This window comes from Oncorhynchus gorbuscha, linkage group LG01, assembly GCF_021184085.1.
Source record: "Oncorhynchus gorbuscha isolate QuinsamMale2020 ecotype Even-year linkage group LG01, OgorEven_v1.0, whole genome shotgun sequence".
In the NCBI taxonomy this organism is placed as follows: Eukaryota; Metazoa; Chordata; class Actinopteri; order Salmoniformes; family Salmonidae; genus Oncorhynchus; species Oncorhynchus gorbuscha.
This window is the reverse complement of record NC_060173.1, coordinates 81,659,072-81,676,672: the sequence shown is the minus strand read 5'-3', so window position 1 is coordinate 81,676,672 and position 17,601 is coordinate 81,659,072. Positions and strand designations below refer to the sequence as shown.

The 17,601-nt window shown below is 43.1% G+C and overlaps 1 long non-coding RNA gene across 1 annotated transcript; it reads right to left on the bottom strand.

Annotated features, from left to right (window-relative positions):
• Positions 1-5,517: 5,517 nt before the first annotated feature.
• On the bottom strand, positions 5,518-14,369 carry LOC124020039. Its single transcript, XR_006835898.1, has 4 exons — positions 14,155-14,369; positions 6,223-6,264; positions 5,701-5,804; positions 5,518-5,615 (listed from the first exon to the last, which is right to left on the bottom strand). It is a non-coding gene; the product is annotated as an uncharacterized LOC124020039 (long non-coding RNA).
• Positions 14,370-17,601: the final 3,232 nt, after the last annotated feature.

The following is a 17,601-nucleotide window of genomic DNA, read 5'->3' as shown; positions in this document are numbered from 1 at the left end:
CCCCACCACACTGTTGGGGCAAGTGACACGGGTCTTACAATGGCTAGCCCCAAGTCGTTATATATTTAATTATTTTCTTGTGCGTTTAGCTATTTTGCTAATTGCCTAATGACTCCTTTGTGCTTTGTTGACTACGAACTTTCTTTAGCCAACCGTGGGACAGACTATGTTTGTTCCCACACTCGGGACTCTGACTCTATTGGTTACACAGACTTTTGGCCTCCCATACCATTTCTAACCCTCTCTCGCCGGCTTTGTATTCATGTTACCTGATGAAATTGCTGTACAATATGATCTTGTTGCCATCTGATGCACGTTCAGATGTCATAAATCAGCACTGCAAAGCTCTCTCTGTCCTATGCCGTGCCTTGATTGTATTATTGTTAATGAAATTTGGAAATGTGCATGTACACTCTGGCCCATCTACTGTTGCTAGCCCCTCTGCACGTTAACACTGGAAGCTTATTACCTAAACTAGATCAATTGAAAGTGTGGGTTCACAGCTTCAATCCAGATGTGCTGGTCATTACTGAGACGTGGTTGAGGAAGAGTGTTTTGAATTCTGATGTTAACTTTTCTTATTATAACCTTTTTCAGCAGACAGATCCTCCGAAGATGGGGGAGTGACAACCTTTACCAAGGATCACCTTCAGTGCTCGGTTGTCTCCACCAAGTCTGTCCCCAAACAATTTGATTTGCTGGTTTTAAGCATTCAACTTTCAAATAGATCTTTGTTGACTGTTGCCGGGTGCTATCGTCCTCCATCAGCATTCTCCTATTCTCCTACATTCCTTTCACATTTCCACAAACGTCAAAGTGTTTCCTTTCAAATGGTACCAAGAATATGCATATCATTGCTTCAGGGCCTGAGCTACAGGCAGTTCGACTTGAGTGTCATTTTAGGCGAAAAATTGAAAAAAAGGGGCGGATCCTTAAGAGTTTTTTATTCACCACTTCATTAAGTCAGGATTCCTATTTGATTCAGCTATGCCTCCTTGCCTGTCCAACATTTCCTCATCTCCCACCCCTTCTAATGCGACTATCCCCGATGCTTCTCCCTCACTCTGTTAAAGGTCCCCAAAGCACACACATCCCTGGGTTGCTCGTCTTTTCGGTTCGCTGCAGCTAGTTACTGGAACGAGCTGCAACAATCACTCAAACTGGACACTTTAATCTCAATCTCTTCATTCAAAGACTCCATCATGGACACTCTGACTGACAGTTGTGGCTGCTTAGCGTGATGTATTGTTGTCTCTACATTCTTGCCCTTTGTGCTGTTGACTGTGCCCAATAATGTTTATACCATGTTTTGTGCTGCTACCATGTTGTGTTGCTACCATGTTGTTGTCATGCTGTGTTGTCATGTGTTGCTGCCTTGCTATGTTGTTGTCCTAGGTCTCTCTATATGTAGTGTTGTCTCTCTTGTCGTGATGTGTGTTTTGTCATTATATTTATATTTATATATATATATTTATTTTAATTGTTTTTATCCCAGCACCTGTCCCCACAGGAGGACTTTTGCCTTTTGGTAGGCCGTCATTTTAAATAAGAATTTGTTCTTAACTGACGTGACTAGCTAAATAAAGTTTAAATAAAGAAAAAAGAAAAAGAAAAAAAACCCATGTCAAACCCATCAGAGGAAGGGATATCCAAACATGTCTCTGTCAGAAATTAAGATCCAGTTTGTTGAAATGCCTTTTCACTCGAATTAAAGCTGTATAATATAAATACACAAAGTCATATTTAAAAAAACATGATTGATGTATAATGTAATTATCGAAGTGATTCGTTTATCAATCTAAGGGGCGGCAGGGTAGCCTAATGGTTAGAGCGTTGGACTAGTAACCGGTACAAATCTGTCGTTCTCCCCCTGAACAGGCAGTTAACCCACTGTTCCTAGGCTGTCATTCAAAATAAGAATGTGTTCTTAACTGACTTGCCTAGTTAAATAAAGGTAAAATAAAATAAGTGATAGGTGATGATGTGGCTCTGCCTCTAATAGAGATATAAATGTATCAAGCCATGGATCTTATTTCCATTGTGACAAATATTTCAGTTTCACACAAAACGTTTGTCCTTATTGGCAGTATAAGATTTGTGTGAGAGCATTATGTGGTTTGCGAAGGCCTCACCGCCTCTTGGTCCATATTGTTGACTATCTGGTCACTGGTCACAGTGGGCTTCCTGGGCTGCAGGCAGTACTCACAGGGAATAGAGTCCATCTCACTCTCCAGCATCTCCCCTGATGAGTCTGAGCTGGATGCCCTTCTGATCTAGAAGCAGACCAGACATTCAGTTCGGCTGACAACATCCAGTACAGTGCACTAAACCTGTGCCTTTTAGGCATGTCCATCAAGCCAGTGGCCTATGTACCAAGGTTACGCTATTTTCCCCCAAAAATGTTATGCCAATTTGCTGCAAGAATTGATGATATGTGTAATGCAGTTATCCGTGTCGCGACAGTGTTAAGTTGAATAGGCTAAGTCATAACGTCCTTAGAAAAAACTGTGCTGAGGAAGTTACATAAAACAATACAACAGTGACAATATAAAACATTACCATCTCAAAATGTGTTGGTGACTGTTTAGTTTCTTCTCTACAAGCTGTGGGAGGTTGGGGAGGCTTGCTCAGAGTTTCCAATACTTCATTATCGAGGGACATGTCTATCTCCAGGTCCTCGTTTTTAGGAAGACTCTAAAGAGAGACAACAAAGGCAGCTCATCATTTATTAAACTCTCAACAGAAGTGCCCACATTGCTCATCATGAATCATTGAGAACTGAGAAACTCCAGATTTCAGGATATTGTATCTACAGTTATGCTAATCTTTGATGTGGATGCCTGCTAGATTAGTAACAATTCAAATGGCCCTAGATGAAGATGTAGACTTTTCCCCTCAACACAAAGCGCGCTCTTGAGCACTTCAGGGACTCAGAGACAGGCAATAGCAATTTATTGGATCACATTTAAAGTTAAATGTACTACATTGGAATGTACTACATTGGTCAAAGTGAGTGCCTTCTTTTAAAACATCCTTGTTTTGCCCATCTACCGCAAGCATTGTGGAGTCAAGCGTTGTATCCACACATTCCAAGGGGCTCCCTGATTCCTCTGCAGGTTTTGGTGTCACTTCTTCTGACTGAATGTTGACTGCAAAGGAAGAATTTGTCAAGAGAAAATAAAGTAGGAGACTAAGGAAGCAACATGCTCCACTTTAAAGATCATCATAATTTGTGGGGTCTGACCTATAACAATCACCAATCATCTCTCCCCTAGTAATTACGACGTTACTCCACTGTAAAGTAAAATGACATTTTTCTCTTACCTTGGCTATGCTCCTCATGTCTCCTCTGGTCCACCCAATCCCAGTCTGTTTGTGTCCTCGTGCTGATTCTGGATATAACTCTGCCATCGAATGCATAGACCTCCACATATTCAGGAGAGTCAAACCTACTGTAGATGGTGTTCAGGGCATTCAGTTCAACCAAAATAATATCACAACTTGAAAACTCCTTGCACTGTAAGTTTTTCCTTCAACTTCTAATTATTCAGCAAAAAAAAATCATAATATGCCAACTCTTAAATTAAGTCACAAGATTCCTTTTAACATAAATTATGTAAATACCGTGGGCACAGATCCTGAGAAGCTGTCCTCATGTGGTCTCGCCTGTCCAGCTCCTCTGAAGAGACTATTCAGAAATGTCTTAGCCTATCAATTTAACCAGAGGCTACTGCACATATGAGCAATTAAGTATCTGTCTACCACAGCAATCTACCTGTCATGGCCTATTTGCATTGAAAATTCTGATCTTATTAGCTATCTCATGGCTATATACCTGCACCTATGCCTTCAGAAATAATTAATATCCCTTGACTTATTCCACATTTTATTGTTTTACAGCCTGAATTCAAAATGGATTAAATAAATACAAAATCTCACCCATCTACTACATACAATACCCTATAATAACATATATATATATTTGATTCAATTAGCCAATTTATTGAAAATTAAATTCAGCAACATCTCATTTACATAATTATTCAGGAATGTGTTGTATTGGATTTGCCCCAAACATAACACTTTTTATTAAGGATAAAAAGTGAATTGTGTTGCCACATTTCTTGCAGCATTACTTTAGGGCCTTCTTTCAAACAGGATGCATGTCTCGGAATAGTTTTATTCTGTACAAACTTCCTTCTTTTCACTCTGTCAATTAGGTTAGTATTGTGGAGTTATGAAATGTTTGTTGATCCATTCTCAGTTTTCTCCTATCTTAGTCATTAAACTCTGTAACTGTTTTAAAGTCACCATTGGCATCATGGTGAAATCCCTGAGCGGTTTCCTACCTCTCCAGCAACTGAGTTAGGAGGCCTGTATCTTTGTTGTGACTGGGTTTATTGATCCTCCATCCAAAGTGTAATCAATAACTTCACCATGCTCAAAGGGATATTCAATCTCTGCTTTTTCTTTACCCATCTACCAATAGGTGCCCTTCTTTGTGAGGCATTGGAAAACCCACCTGGTCTTTGTGGTTGAATCTGTGTTTGAAATTCCCTGCTCGACTGAGGGATCTTAATGATAATTGTATGTGTGGGGTACAGAGATGAGGTAGTCCTTCAAAAATCATGTTAAACACTATTATTGAGTCCATGTAACTTATTGTGACTTGTTAAGCAAATGTTTACTCCTGAACTTATTTAGCCTTGCCAAAAAGGGGTTGAATACTTATTAACTCAAGACGTTTCAGATTTTCATTTGGAAAATTAACTTTGACATTATGGGGTATTGTGTGTAGGCCAGTAACAAAAACATCTAAATGTAACCCTTTTTAAATTCAGGCTGTAACACAACTAAATGTGGCGGTGGGAATACTTTCTGAAGGCACTGTACATAATACTAGTAGTCCTACCATTATCATTCTGCTCACAGATCTCCTCGATTCTCCCGGCCTCCCAGTCCATTTGGCTGCATTGCTCCACATACCCCTCCAAGTTGCGACTGCTGCTGTACAGCCATTCTGTGCCTTCAAACTGCTGCTCCAACCTCTGCACGTTTTCAACTGTGAGTTCAAAGGTGGTTGGCACCTCAGCTTCATCTTCTAGGCATACTTGTGATTGTGTAGAGTGAGGTGCCTCATCTTCTTTTTCGGGGGACTGTTGGCTCATTATTTAATTTACAGTAGGCCAGAAAAATATATTCAAAATGCATCAGACAAGAAGCATAAACTGCCTTTTCTTTGTAACATTTTAACACAACAACACAGGTCTGTAGTTCTTTCTAGTTAGCAAAATGCTAATTGCCTTGGTTCCATAGCAACGAGATTTATACAAAAACAACACAGGCTTTGGGTTGTTACTAATACTATATTTATTTAGAGGCCATGGGTGCTTTGGTCTTTTTGGGCAAGGTTTGTTATTCCATGTGCTTCTGAGTCTATGCATCTGGGCAATGAGGCTGTACGGGGGCTTAATGTTGTGGGGATTGGCCGAATGCTGGTAGGCCACGCTGGTCTGAATCCGGTCCAGCAGAGATTATATCTCCAGGCTTTTCATTTGGAGATGTTTCTGCAGGATGTCTGGCCCCAGCATCACAAGGCCTTCTGGATGGGTGAGCTGGGAGAGACAAACAAAACAGAAAACAGTCAGACCACATGGGATGGAGCTTGTCCATGAGATTAACAACACTGTGCAGTACCACCTGAGGCAGATTCCCATATTTTGGTAGCCTTCTGTCTTCCTGTGGGGTACGGCTCAATGTTGGCGGTGAGGTAGGACCCCATCATTCTAGTTTTGATGTCAAATCTGAAGACAAATTACAAAAGTAGATCACTGTGTCTATTCATCATGATGCTTAGAGAACAAACATAAAAAGCTTCCTTATGAAATTCTAACTGGAAAGAAATAAAGTAATTAGCTATCATATAATAAATACAGTAACATCAATAACAACATCACATCTATCCTGCAATTTTCTTGTAATTATAAATAGCTCACCTTAAGCAGAAAGCCCTACCGTCCATAAGGGCTTAATGTTTGACACCAGTTAGGACCCTAGCTTTATCGTATGTCAAGTCAGAAAATAGAATGAATCAGTTAAGCACTTTTCATTGGAAGAAATGAACATTGCCTGTGTTCACTTCTGTGTTCCCTTCAATATAACATTGCCTGTTATATTTTGCAATGGCGTGTTCTCACATGTATTTTCTAGGTGACAGCTTACCTTGAGTTGAGTTGCTGACATGTAGTCTTCCATCCTTGTATCCTAACAAAATAAAAAAATAGTCTGTGTTCAAAACACAATAACTATCATGTTTAAAAAATGTCAGATGCATGCACAGTCGTAACTTACTTCATCAGTTCATCCAAATACATTCTATCTACTCTGCAGCATGTGATGTTGGCATCCCTGATTAATAAGACAAAACAAAACAATCAATACATGGACCAGACATTTCTCTATCATTTATGTTTGGGATATATTTGATGTATCCTCTATGTAGCACTTTCCTGCACTCAATGACCAAAGGCACCCTCTTTGGCTTCATGGGTGGAAGGTTATTCATATTTTTGAAAAATAATAATTATATACAGTATATTGAAAACATTTACAACAAAAATCCAGTGTTTCAATGTCAAACAGTTTTGTTATATTTCAGTCTTCTGTGATGTATATAGTGTAATATTGGGATGCAAACTCAAAACGGAATACATTTCAACTCTATCCGACACGGTACATGTCACTTATTTTGTTTAAGCCCATAACCATGTGTGTGAGGTGTATACTTTTGTTTCAAAGCAGATTTCTTTGAGACCAACAAGAATCACACTGTGTGACCCTGATTAAGCCCAATGCAGTAAAAGGTTGATAAAACTGTCAAGGAAAGCCCAGAATTACACTCTCACCTGTTCAGCAAGAGAATATCAACTTTATGTATCAAGATCTGTCTTGGGACATCTTAAGAGGAAGGTGTTGATGGAGCTGAGATTTCATTGAAGTTGAAACATTTGACATGATCCCTTCCCCTGTCTCTGAGCCCCATGGACTCCATAGGCAACTGAAACAATGTAACAACCTGCTTTTAAATATTTTTTATTCTCTAGGCTAATTTAAAAATATATATTTAGCTAATTTAGCAAAATTAAGTTCATGCAAGTTGTTAGATAGCTAATTAAACAGAGTCTTCAATATAACATTTTGGTAGTGCTAAAACAAGATGTCAATAACATATTTCTTCATATTGACAAAATATGAATCTGGAATGACATACATTAGACATTAAAATGCTTTGCTTGCGTACACCAAGTTGAAAAACAGTTTATAAATCCTCCAGGTTTGACAGACTGTTGTTTTGAGTCTTGCATCAACTGTCAGTTCACTAAAGATTGTTGAACCTTCCAAAATTCCAAAACCTTATGAACAGGAATACTCCGAGTCGATATTCACGTAATAAATGACCACGCCCACAAATTGGGGAAAACAAACATTCTTTCCCATTGACCCCAAGTGTAAAAGAGCCAACTTCATCATCAATTTTTTTTTGTCATACAGAAATAACAAAACATTCCAAAAAGGTGGTGTGTTAATTAAATGTACCAGGTCAAAAACCCCAACCTGTGGTTCGTAATGCAGAGCCCTGTGGCTTCAGGCTATTTGGACTGTGACAGTGGAAAATTGTGGGGACCCAGTGTCCAAGTAGGCTACACGTGTGGAAAACATTTAGTCTCAGGTAAGACATTTAACGTGTGTAGTATAGTTTGTTCGTAATTCCACTCACTAGCATTATAGTCCATTTGTTTATCTTGGTTAGATTCCTGTTTTGATTGGTAGATAGCATATTTTTTTTGTACCTTTATTTAACTAGGCAAGTCAGTTAAAAACTAATTCTTATTTACAATGACAGCCTAGGAACAGTGGTTTAACTGCCTTGTTCAGGGGCCGAACAACTGATTTTTACCTCGTCAGCTCAGGGATTCGATCTTGCAACCTTGCGGTTGCTAGTTCAACACTAACCACTAGGGTACCTGCCGCCCCCAGGTAGCCTAGAGTAATACACTTACTCACGTGGCGAAAAGGGGCGAGGGAGCTCTACAATATTACGTTTTGGGAATGCTTGGGAGCAGGCAATGCTGAAAAGTATTCTTTAGACATGTTGTACTCTTCTTAAATGTAGTTGGTCATTGACTAAGACAAGCAGACAACAATAAAATTGTGTTTGAAAAATATCAAGTTTTTGCTGTGAGCCAATAGGGTAAACACGGTGACCACACAATCTATCTAACATCAACTGGGACTATAGGAGTGCCGGTCAGAGTGATCCTAACCGCATTTTCATTATGTTTGGTTTGTATGTTCTTATGTAAAAGATTCGCCTGGACCCTGAGAAGGCTGCATATAAGGCCTTCCAACCAGAGAAATATCTATCTAGGCAGCCTTCTCTCCTCTCTCTCTCTCGAATATCAATACACTAAAATCTCAATCACCGGGGTATTCGGGGACGTCTCATAGTCTGACAAACCACCGCAGGTGCTGAAGGACGACATTGGCGGATGCGGGGGATTGAGACACAGCCCATGCAAGAAGAACAACATTTGTGAGTAAAGTAGAGGTAAAGAAACATGTGCAGAACGTGATTAGAATGTTCAACTCTGGAGAAAATGGATCCATGGGGGCAGGACTACGGATCCACAGCCTCAGCCTTTAATAGAAGGATACAAAACATTACCAAACGAATAAGTCACTAATAAAATGGTACAGTCCATGGACCTGAACAGTAATGGGATAGGTGTAGAGTGAAGAGAGAAGCTGGTGTCAATGGCAGTACAGGGTTGGAATCCTGACTAGAACCTAAAAATTTGATCATATTACTCCAGTGCTAGCCTCTCTACCCTGGCTTCCTGTCAAAGCAAGGGCTGGTTTCAAGGTTTTACTGCTAACCTACATAGCATTACATGGGCTTGCTCCTACCTATCTCTCTGATTTGGTCCTGCCGTACAAGACACAGGCCTCCTAATTGTCCCTAGGATGTCTAAGCAAACAGCTGGAGGCAGGGCTTTCTCCTAATGAGCTCCATTTTTATGGAATGGTCTGCCTACCCATGTCAGAGACGCAAACTCGGTCTCAACCTTTAAGTCTTTACTGAAGACTCATCTCTTCAGTGGGTCATATGATTGAGTGTAGTCTGGCCCAGGAGTGGGAAGGTGAACGGAAAGGCTCTGGAGCAACGAACCGCCCTTGCTGTCTCTGACTGGCTGGTTCCCCTCTTTCCACTGGGATTCTCTGCCTCTAACCCTATTACAAGGGCTGAGTCACTGGCTTGCTGGGGTTCTCAAATGCCGTCCCTGGAAGGGGTGCGTCACCTGAGTGGGTTGATTCACTGATGTGGTCATCCTGTCTGGGTTGTCGCCCCCCCTTGGGTTGTGCCATGGCGGAGATCTTTGTGGGCTATACTCAGCCTTGTCTCAGGATGGTAAGTTGGTGGATGAAGATATCCCTCTAGTGGTGTGGTGGTGTGGTGGTGTGGTGGTCTCCTGACCCCTCCTGTCTCAGCCTCCAGTATTTATGCTGCAGTAGTTTATGTGTCGGGGGGCTAGGGTCAGTTTGTTATATCTGGAGTACTTTTCCTGTCCTATTCGGTGTCCTGTGTGAATCTAAGTGTGCGTTCTCTAATTCTCTAATTCTCTATTTCTCTCCTTCTCTCTTTCTTTCTCTCTCTCGGAGGACCTGAGCCCTAGGACCATGCCCCAGGACTACCTGACATGATGACTCCTTGCTGTCCCCAGTCTACCTGGCCATGCTGCTGCTCCAGTTTCAACTGTTCTGCCTTATTATTATTCAACCATGCTGGTCATTTATGAACATTTGAACATCTTGGCCATTTTCTGTTATAATCTTCACCCGGCACAGCCAGAAGAGGACTGGCCACCCCACATATGCTCTCTCTAATTCTCTCTTTCTTTCTCTCTCTCGGAGGACCTGAGCCCTAGGACCATGCCCCAGGACTACCTGACATGATGACTCCTTGCTGTCCCCAGTCCACCTGACCGTGCTGCTGCTCCAGTTTCAACTGTTCTGCCTTATTATTATTCGACCATGCTGGTCATTTATGAACATTTGAACATCTTGGCCATGTTCTGTTATAATCTCCACCCGGCACAGCACTTTGAGATATCAGCTGATGTACGAAGGGCTATATAAATACATTTGATTTGATTTGGTGTACCTTCTGCCTTCCTGTCTCATCCTGTAAGGCTGTAGATGTCTGAGGAGTCTCTGATATCCATCTGAGGGAAGCAAAGCTTCAAACCTCATTGGGCTGTCTGTAGGAGATGGTTTTAATCATTACATTACATTTAAGTCATTTAGCAGACGCTCTTATCCAGAGCGACTTACAAATTGGTGCATTCACCTTATGACATCCAATGGAGCAGCCACTTTACAATAGTGCATCTAAATCTTTTAAGGGGGGGGGTGAGAAGGATTACTTTATCCTATCCTAGGTATTGCTTAAAGAGGTGGGGTTTCAGGTGTCTCTGGAAGGTGGTGATTGACTCCGCTGTCCTGGCGTCGTGAGGGAGTTTGTTCCACCATTGGGGGGCCAGAGCAGCGAACAGTTTTGACTGGGCTGAGCAGGAACTGTACTTCCTCAGTGGTAGGGAGGCGAGCAGGCCAGAGGTGGATGAACGCAGTGCCCTTGTTTGGGTGTAGGGCCTGATCAGAGCCTGGAGGTACTGAGGTGCCGTTCCCCTCACAGCTCTGTAGGCAAGCACCATGGTCTTGTAGCGGATGCGAGCTTCAACTGGAAGCCAGTGGAGAGAGCGGAGGAGCGGGGTGACGTGAGAGAACTTGGGAAGGTTGAACACCAGACGGGCTGCGGCGTTCTGGATGAGTTGTAGGGGTTTAATGGCACAGGCAGGGAGCCCAGCCAACAGCGAGTTGCAGTAATCCAGACGGGAGATGACAAGTGCCTGGATTAGGACCTGCGCCGCTTCCTGTGTGAGGCAGGGTCGTACTCTGCGGATGTTGTAGAGCATGAACCTACAGGAACGGGCCACCGCCTTGATGTTAGTTGAGAACGACAGGGTGTTGTCCAGGATCACGCCAAGGTTCTTAGCGCTCTGGGAGGAGGACACAATGGAGTTGTCAACCGTGATGGCGAGATCATGGAACGGGCAGTCCTTTCCCGGGAGGAAGAGCAGCTCCGTCTTGCCGTGGTTCAGCTTGAGGTGGTGATCCGTCATCCACACTGATATGTCTGCCAGACATGCAGAGATGCGATTCGCCACCTGGTCATCAGAAGGGGGAAAGGAGAAGATTAATTGTGTGTCGTCTGCATAGCAATGATAGGAGAGACCTTGTGAGGTTATGACAGAGCCAAGTGACTTGGTGTATAGCGAGAATAGGAGAGGGCCTAGAACAGAGCCCTGGGGGACACCAGTGGTGAGAGCGCGTGGTGAGGAGACAGATTCTCGCCACGCCACCTGGTAGGAGCGAGCTGTCAGGTAGGACGCAATCCAAGCGTGGGCCGCGCCGGAGATGCCCAACTCGGAGAGGGTGGAGAGGAGGATCTGATGGTTCACAGTATCGAAGGCAGCCGATAGGTCTAGAAGGATGAGAGCAGAAGAGAGAGAGTTAGCTTTAGCAGTGCGGAGCGCCTCCGTGATACAGAGAAGAGCAGTCTCAGTTGAATGACTAGTCTTGAAACCTGACTGATTTGGATCAAGAAGGTCATTCTGAGAGAGATAGCGGGAGAGCTGGCCAAGGACGGCACGTTCAAGAGTTTTGGAGAGAAAAGAAAGAAGGGATACTGGTCTGTAGTTGTTGACATCGGAGGGATCGAGTGTAGGTTTTTTCAGAAGGGGTGCAACTCTCGCTCTCTTGAAGACGGAAGGGACGTAGCCAGCGGTCAGGGATGAGTTGATGAGCGAGGTGAGGTAAGGGAGAAGGTCTCCGGAAATGGTCTGGAGAAGAGAGGAGGGGATAGGGTCAAGCGGGCAGGTTGTTGGGCGGCCGGCCGTCACAAGACGCGGGATTTCATCTGGAGAGAGAGGGGAGAAAGAGGTCAGAGCACAGGGTAGGGCAGTGTGAGCAGAACCAGCGGTGTCGTTTGACTTAGCAAACGAGGATCGGATGTCGTCGACCTTCTTTTCAAAATGGTTGACGAAGTCATCTGCAGAGAGGGAGGAGGGGGGGAGGGGGAGGGGGATTCAGGAGGGAGGAGAAGGTGGCAAAGAGCTTCCTAGGGTTAGAGGCAGATGCTTGGAATTTAGAGTGGTAGAAAGTGGCTTTAGCAGCAGAGACAGAGGAGGAAAATGTAGAGAGGAGGGAGTGAAAGAATGCCAGGTCCGCAGGGAGGCGAGTTTTCCTCCATTTCCGCTCGGCTGCCCGGAGCCCTGTTCTGTGAGCTCGCAATGAGTCGTCGAGCCACGGAGCGGGAGGGGAGGACCGAGCCGGCCTGGAGGATAGGGGACATAGAGAGTCAAAGGATGCAGAAAGGGAGGATAGGAGGGTTGAGGAGGCAGAATCAGGAGATAGGTTGGAGAAGGTTTGAGCAGAGGGAAGAGATGATAGGATGGAAGAGGGGAGAGTAGCGGGGGAGAGAGAGCGAAGGTTGGGACGGCGCGATACCATCCGAGTAGGGGCAGTGTGGGAGGTGTTGGATGAGAGCGAGAGGGAAAAGGATACAAGGTAGTGGTCGGAGACTTGGAGGGGAGTTGCAATGAGGTTAGTGGAAGAACAGCATCTAGTAAAGATGAGGTCGAGCGTATTGCCTGCCTTGTGAGTAGGGGGGGAAGGTGAGAGGGTGAGGTCAAAAGAGGAGAGGAGTGGAAAGAAGGAGGCAGAGAGGAATGAGTCAAAGGTAGACGTGGGGAGGTTAAAGTCGCCCAGAACTGTGAGAGGTGAGCCGTCCTCAGGAAAGGAGCTTATCAAGGCATCAAGCTCATTGATGAACTCTCCGAGGGAACCTGGAGGGTGATAAATGATAAGGATGTTAAGCTTGAAAGGGCTGGTAACTGTGACAGCATGGAATTCAAAGGAGGCGATAGACAGATGGGTAAGGGGAGAAAGAGAGAATGACCACTTGGGAGAGATGAGGATCCCGGTGCCACCGCCCCGCTGACCAGAAGCTCTCGGGTGTGCGAGAACACGTGGGCGGACGAAGAGAGAGCAGTGGGAGTAGCAGTGTTATCTGTGGTGATCCATGTTTCCGTCAGTGCCAAGAAGTCGAGGGACTGGAGGGAGGCATAGGCTGAGATTAACTCTGCCTTGTTGGCCGCAGATCGGCAGTTCCAGAGGCTACCGGAGACCTGGAACTCCACGTGGGTCGTGCGCGCTGGGACCACCAGATTAGGGTGGCCGCGGCCACGCGGTGTGGAGCGTTTGTATGGTCTGTGCAGAGAGGAGAGAACAGGGATAGACAGACACATAGTTGACAGGCTACAGAAGAAGCTACGCTAATGCAAAGGAGATTGGAATGACAAGTGGACTACACGTCTCGAATGTTCAGAAAGTTAAGCTTACGTAGCAAGAATCTTATTGACTAAAATGATTAAAATGATACAGTACTGCTGAAGTAGGCTAGCTGGCAGTGGCTGCGTTGTTGACACTACACTAATCAGACCATCACCTTTATAAACACAGGAAAATAACCTAGTATTGACTTGGAGAGTACTAAGTCAATATACTGCATCTCATTTATCAGTTAGATTATTCAAAAAATTACAATTTAATGTATCAAGGTTTTTTATGTGACAGCTTGAGAAAAAGCTGTTCTGATTGGAGGTATTCTGGAGTCCCCATTCCAGCAACCTGAAGTTAAAATTGGTTAAAACAGAGGTTGGTTTTCCTCAGAGTGCACCATCAGAAAATGTTAGAGTGACGGACACTGGGAGGTTAAGTGGAAATCTCTTTGAATATCGAAATCCCAAACCACCCTCCCATCTCCAAAACTCAAGACTTTGACAGAAAAGTGGTTTCTTTTGGCCATATTTAGCTTTTAAGTCTAAGAAGGTCCAATTGCACACGTACGGTCAGAGGTGATTGAGGTGCATCATCATTCCATTAGAGGAACTGACTGCATGGGTTTGAAGTAGCTGGCACCAGGAGTATAACATCAATTGGACAGGGTATAACATCAATTAAATTCGCTCTCACCTCTGCTCTGTCCACTTCTTTGCAGCTCTCTTCTACGGTTTGCTCATAAAGGGTGGGTGAGGACCCACATCAATCTTCCTGTTCACCTTCCACGGCAGCTAAGGCCCACTCCAATTCCAGGAGAAACTATTGCATTTGTTGGAGTTGAAAAATAAGGCAAACACACAACATCAAATCAAGCCTCTTCTACGGGTGTAGAAGGGATCTGGATTCAAACCCATATCTACAATCTTAGAAGCATGTTGTCCACGCCAGGAGCCATAAAGGAACCCGAGACTGCAATCATTCCTCTCTCTGAAAAGAGCACCAAAAGGCTTAGACTGGCCCATTGTTACTTGCGTTGGTTTGCTTTGAATTGATCGTCTGAAGAAAAACATAATCTTCAGCAACACTCAAATCCAGGTCAGGATTATTTTCCAATTGTTCACGGCATATGAAGGGCTTACTGGGTTGCTGGCAGTAGTCACATAGAACAAGCACTATTTCCTGTTCGGACTGATCCCCAGAGGATCAAGAGCTGGACACCACTGGGACCGAGAGTAGGGAATCTTCACCATCATCATCACTCATTTACTCCTCTCAATTGTACCATACTATATTATGTACGTAACTTGTGAATGAGAAATACGTCATCATGAACGCAGGACACACTGTTGGTATAGAGGAAAAAGGTTGAGAAAGAGAGGTTGATTACCTTTTCAAACTGAACAAGAGGTTGATTCAACTCTGGTTGGGAGGCCAACAGGGTAGGTGGCCCCACAATAGGTATACCATACAAATAATTTTCCTTCTCCATATCTGTCTCTACATTCTTTGAAAAAGGACACAAAAGTTCCTTTCATACCACCATACCATTAGATTTTTCAGTTTTGTTATTATCTATTTTCTGATTGTTGGATTGGTGGTAAATTTATTGTTAGAATAGGCTAGCCTACATTACGATTGCATTTCTAATAACTAATCACCTACATTGGCCTACCTTATCTGGCCCAAGAAGGCTTTGGACTTAACCTTCTCCACTTCACTTTGAACTAGGAGAGAGGAAATAATTGCAGGAAGGACCTGACAGGTGTTTGAGTCATCAGAGGGGGAGAGCAGCAGAAAAGTGTGACCCATTTGAACCCAAAAGTCTGACAGTCTGACTACCTTGACAGCTGTCTGTGAAGTGTCTGCTCCACCCACTCCCAGTCTGTCTGGGTCTTGGTGGTCAGCTGCTCACTATGGTGATGGCTCTGCCATCCAGCGCATGGACCTCTATGAAAGCCGGTGTGGTAGAATCACTGTTTGGCGGTGCACTGGATAGGGCGGGAAGAAGAGTGTGTGGTCTTCATGTTCAGACTGTACGGCAAAATAGTTTCAAGCATGTGCCGAACTGCAATAGTTGTAATAATAATTGTAGGCTATGACAATGTTTTTATTTCGTATTAATAATTCAAGTTCCAACAGAGGTAAATGTTTCCCCAATGGGGTCCTTCTCAAATGTTTGGACTTTGTCAAGCAAATAGTTACTGACAACAAAAATATACCAATGAACATGATTCCTGTGTTAATATGGAGGAATGAAAAAGTATCTCTCCTTTGTGGACTCAGTATGTGGACTCAATATGTGGACTCAATTTGTGGACTCAATATGTGGACTCAATTTGTGGACTCAATAGTAAACTTTGTGATTTGGCACAATGTACAGATATGGAGCCACCCCAGATTTGCTCCCTGGGGGACATGGCAGCCACAATAACAAAATAATAACTCAAGATGTTCATCACATGGATATGGATGAAATGTATCAACATATCTGTTCAAATCTTGAAACACACAAACGTTTATTTTTAAACATCAAATTTGACTGTAAATATGTGAAAATGTAAGAAATATATGCTTATTTGGGGAATTTAAACCATTTGCTTATGTCGCAAAAGATTAATAAAATAGAAAATGTTTACTTCTTGACAGTGTCTCTTTGCAATCATTACCAATTTGGGGTTAAAAATGACCCCAGTTGGCACTTTTAAGCAAAAAATATGTTGGCGCTTTTAGGGTTAATTACTTAGGATAGACTACAGGAGGAAGGGAACAATGCTGCTAACTTGCTCTCCAAAGGCCATGAATTGAGGAGCAAACTGAAGTGAAGAGGGAATTCAGCAACTCTCGGTGGACAATGGAAGTTCATAAAAAGTGCCTTTTCATTGTTAAAAGTAAAACCACCATATTTTTGCCCTTACTTCATCAGTGTCCGTGTTCAGCCTACTAACTTTACAAATAAAACATGGAGACTTTTACACATCTCAAAATGCCCTTCTATGGGTTCAGGGACCAATCACAATGGGACTACAAAAAAAGCAGGATGTGATTGGTAAATGAGTCGCAAATATCTGAACAATAGATTATGTGTGCAACTCATTTACCAATCACATCATGTTTTGTTTTGTATGCCCATTGTGATTGGTCCCTGGGTCATTTTTCAAATACAGTTTATTAGGTACACCCATTTTGTACCAGGTTGGACCCTTTGGTCTCCAGAGCAACCTGAATTCTTTGTGGCATGGATTCTACAAGGTGTGGGGTTCAAATGTTGCTCAATTGGTATCAAGGGACCTAAGGTGTGCCAGGAAAATATTCCTGACACCATTACACCACAGCCACCAGCCTGTCCCATTGACACCAGGCAGGATGGGGCAATAAACTCATGCTGCTTACGCTAAATCCTCACTCGCAACAGGAACTGGGTTTCGACAGACCGGGCATTTTTCCACTCATCAATTGTCCGGTGTTGGTGATCGTGTGTCCATTTTTTATTTTTAGCTGATAGGAGTGGAACCTACGATCGTACCACACCTATCTGCCTACTTTATATAGGAAGTCGCGGCCACCTGACTCAATGTCTATAGGAGAAAAAACATTTTTGTGAATGGAGTGGTCTACCTAATAAACTGACACTGAGTGTATATTAAAATCTCAATTGTATTATCTGTAAATGAACTTAATGAATGCAAAGTGCTGAAGCTCAGTTGTTTTTTTTGTAGAATAAAGAAGCACTTTTATCCAGTTCCACTGTTGCTCCAGGAATACTTTGGCTACTGCAACATTGGCTAAATTTTAATTCAGTTATACTTATCTGTCTAATTTCTAGTGATGGGAAACTGAAGCTTTCTGAAGCCTTTGGGGCTTTCACCAAATTGTGCCCCCAAAAAAATTCATTACTCAAAGCTTTTAACACAATGCACATTAGGGACACCTAACGGTCAAAATAAATATCAACACGTTTGATGGAAATATAGAAATTATTTCACTCTGCATCCATCAAAACTTTGTGGTTCAATGGATAGGTGTGAATTCGAATAAACAAAAGTCAGTTGAATGCTCGTCTCCCGGCAGTTCAATATTTTTTGCACAAAAACTGTGCATCCGTGGTATTATTAAGAACGCTGAAGACAAAAAATTATCAGA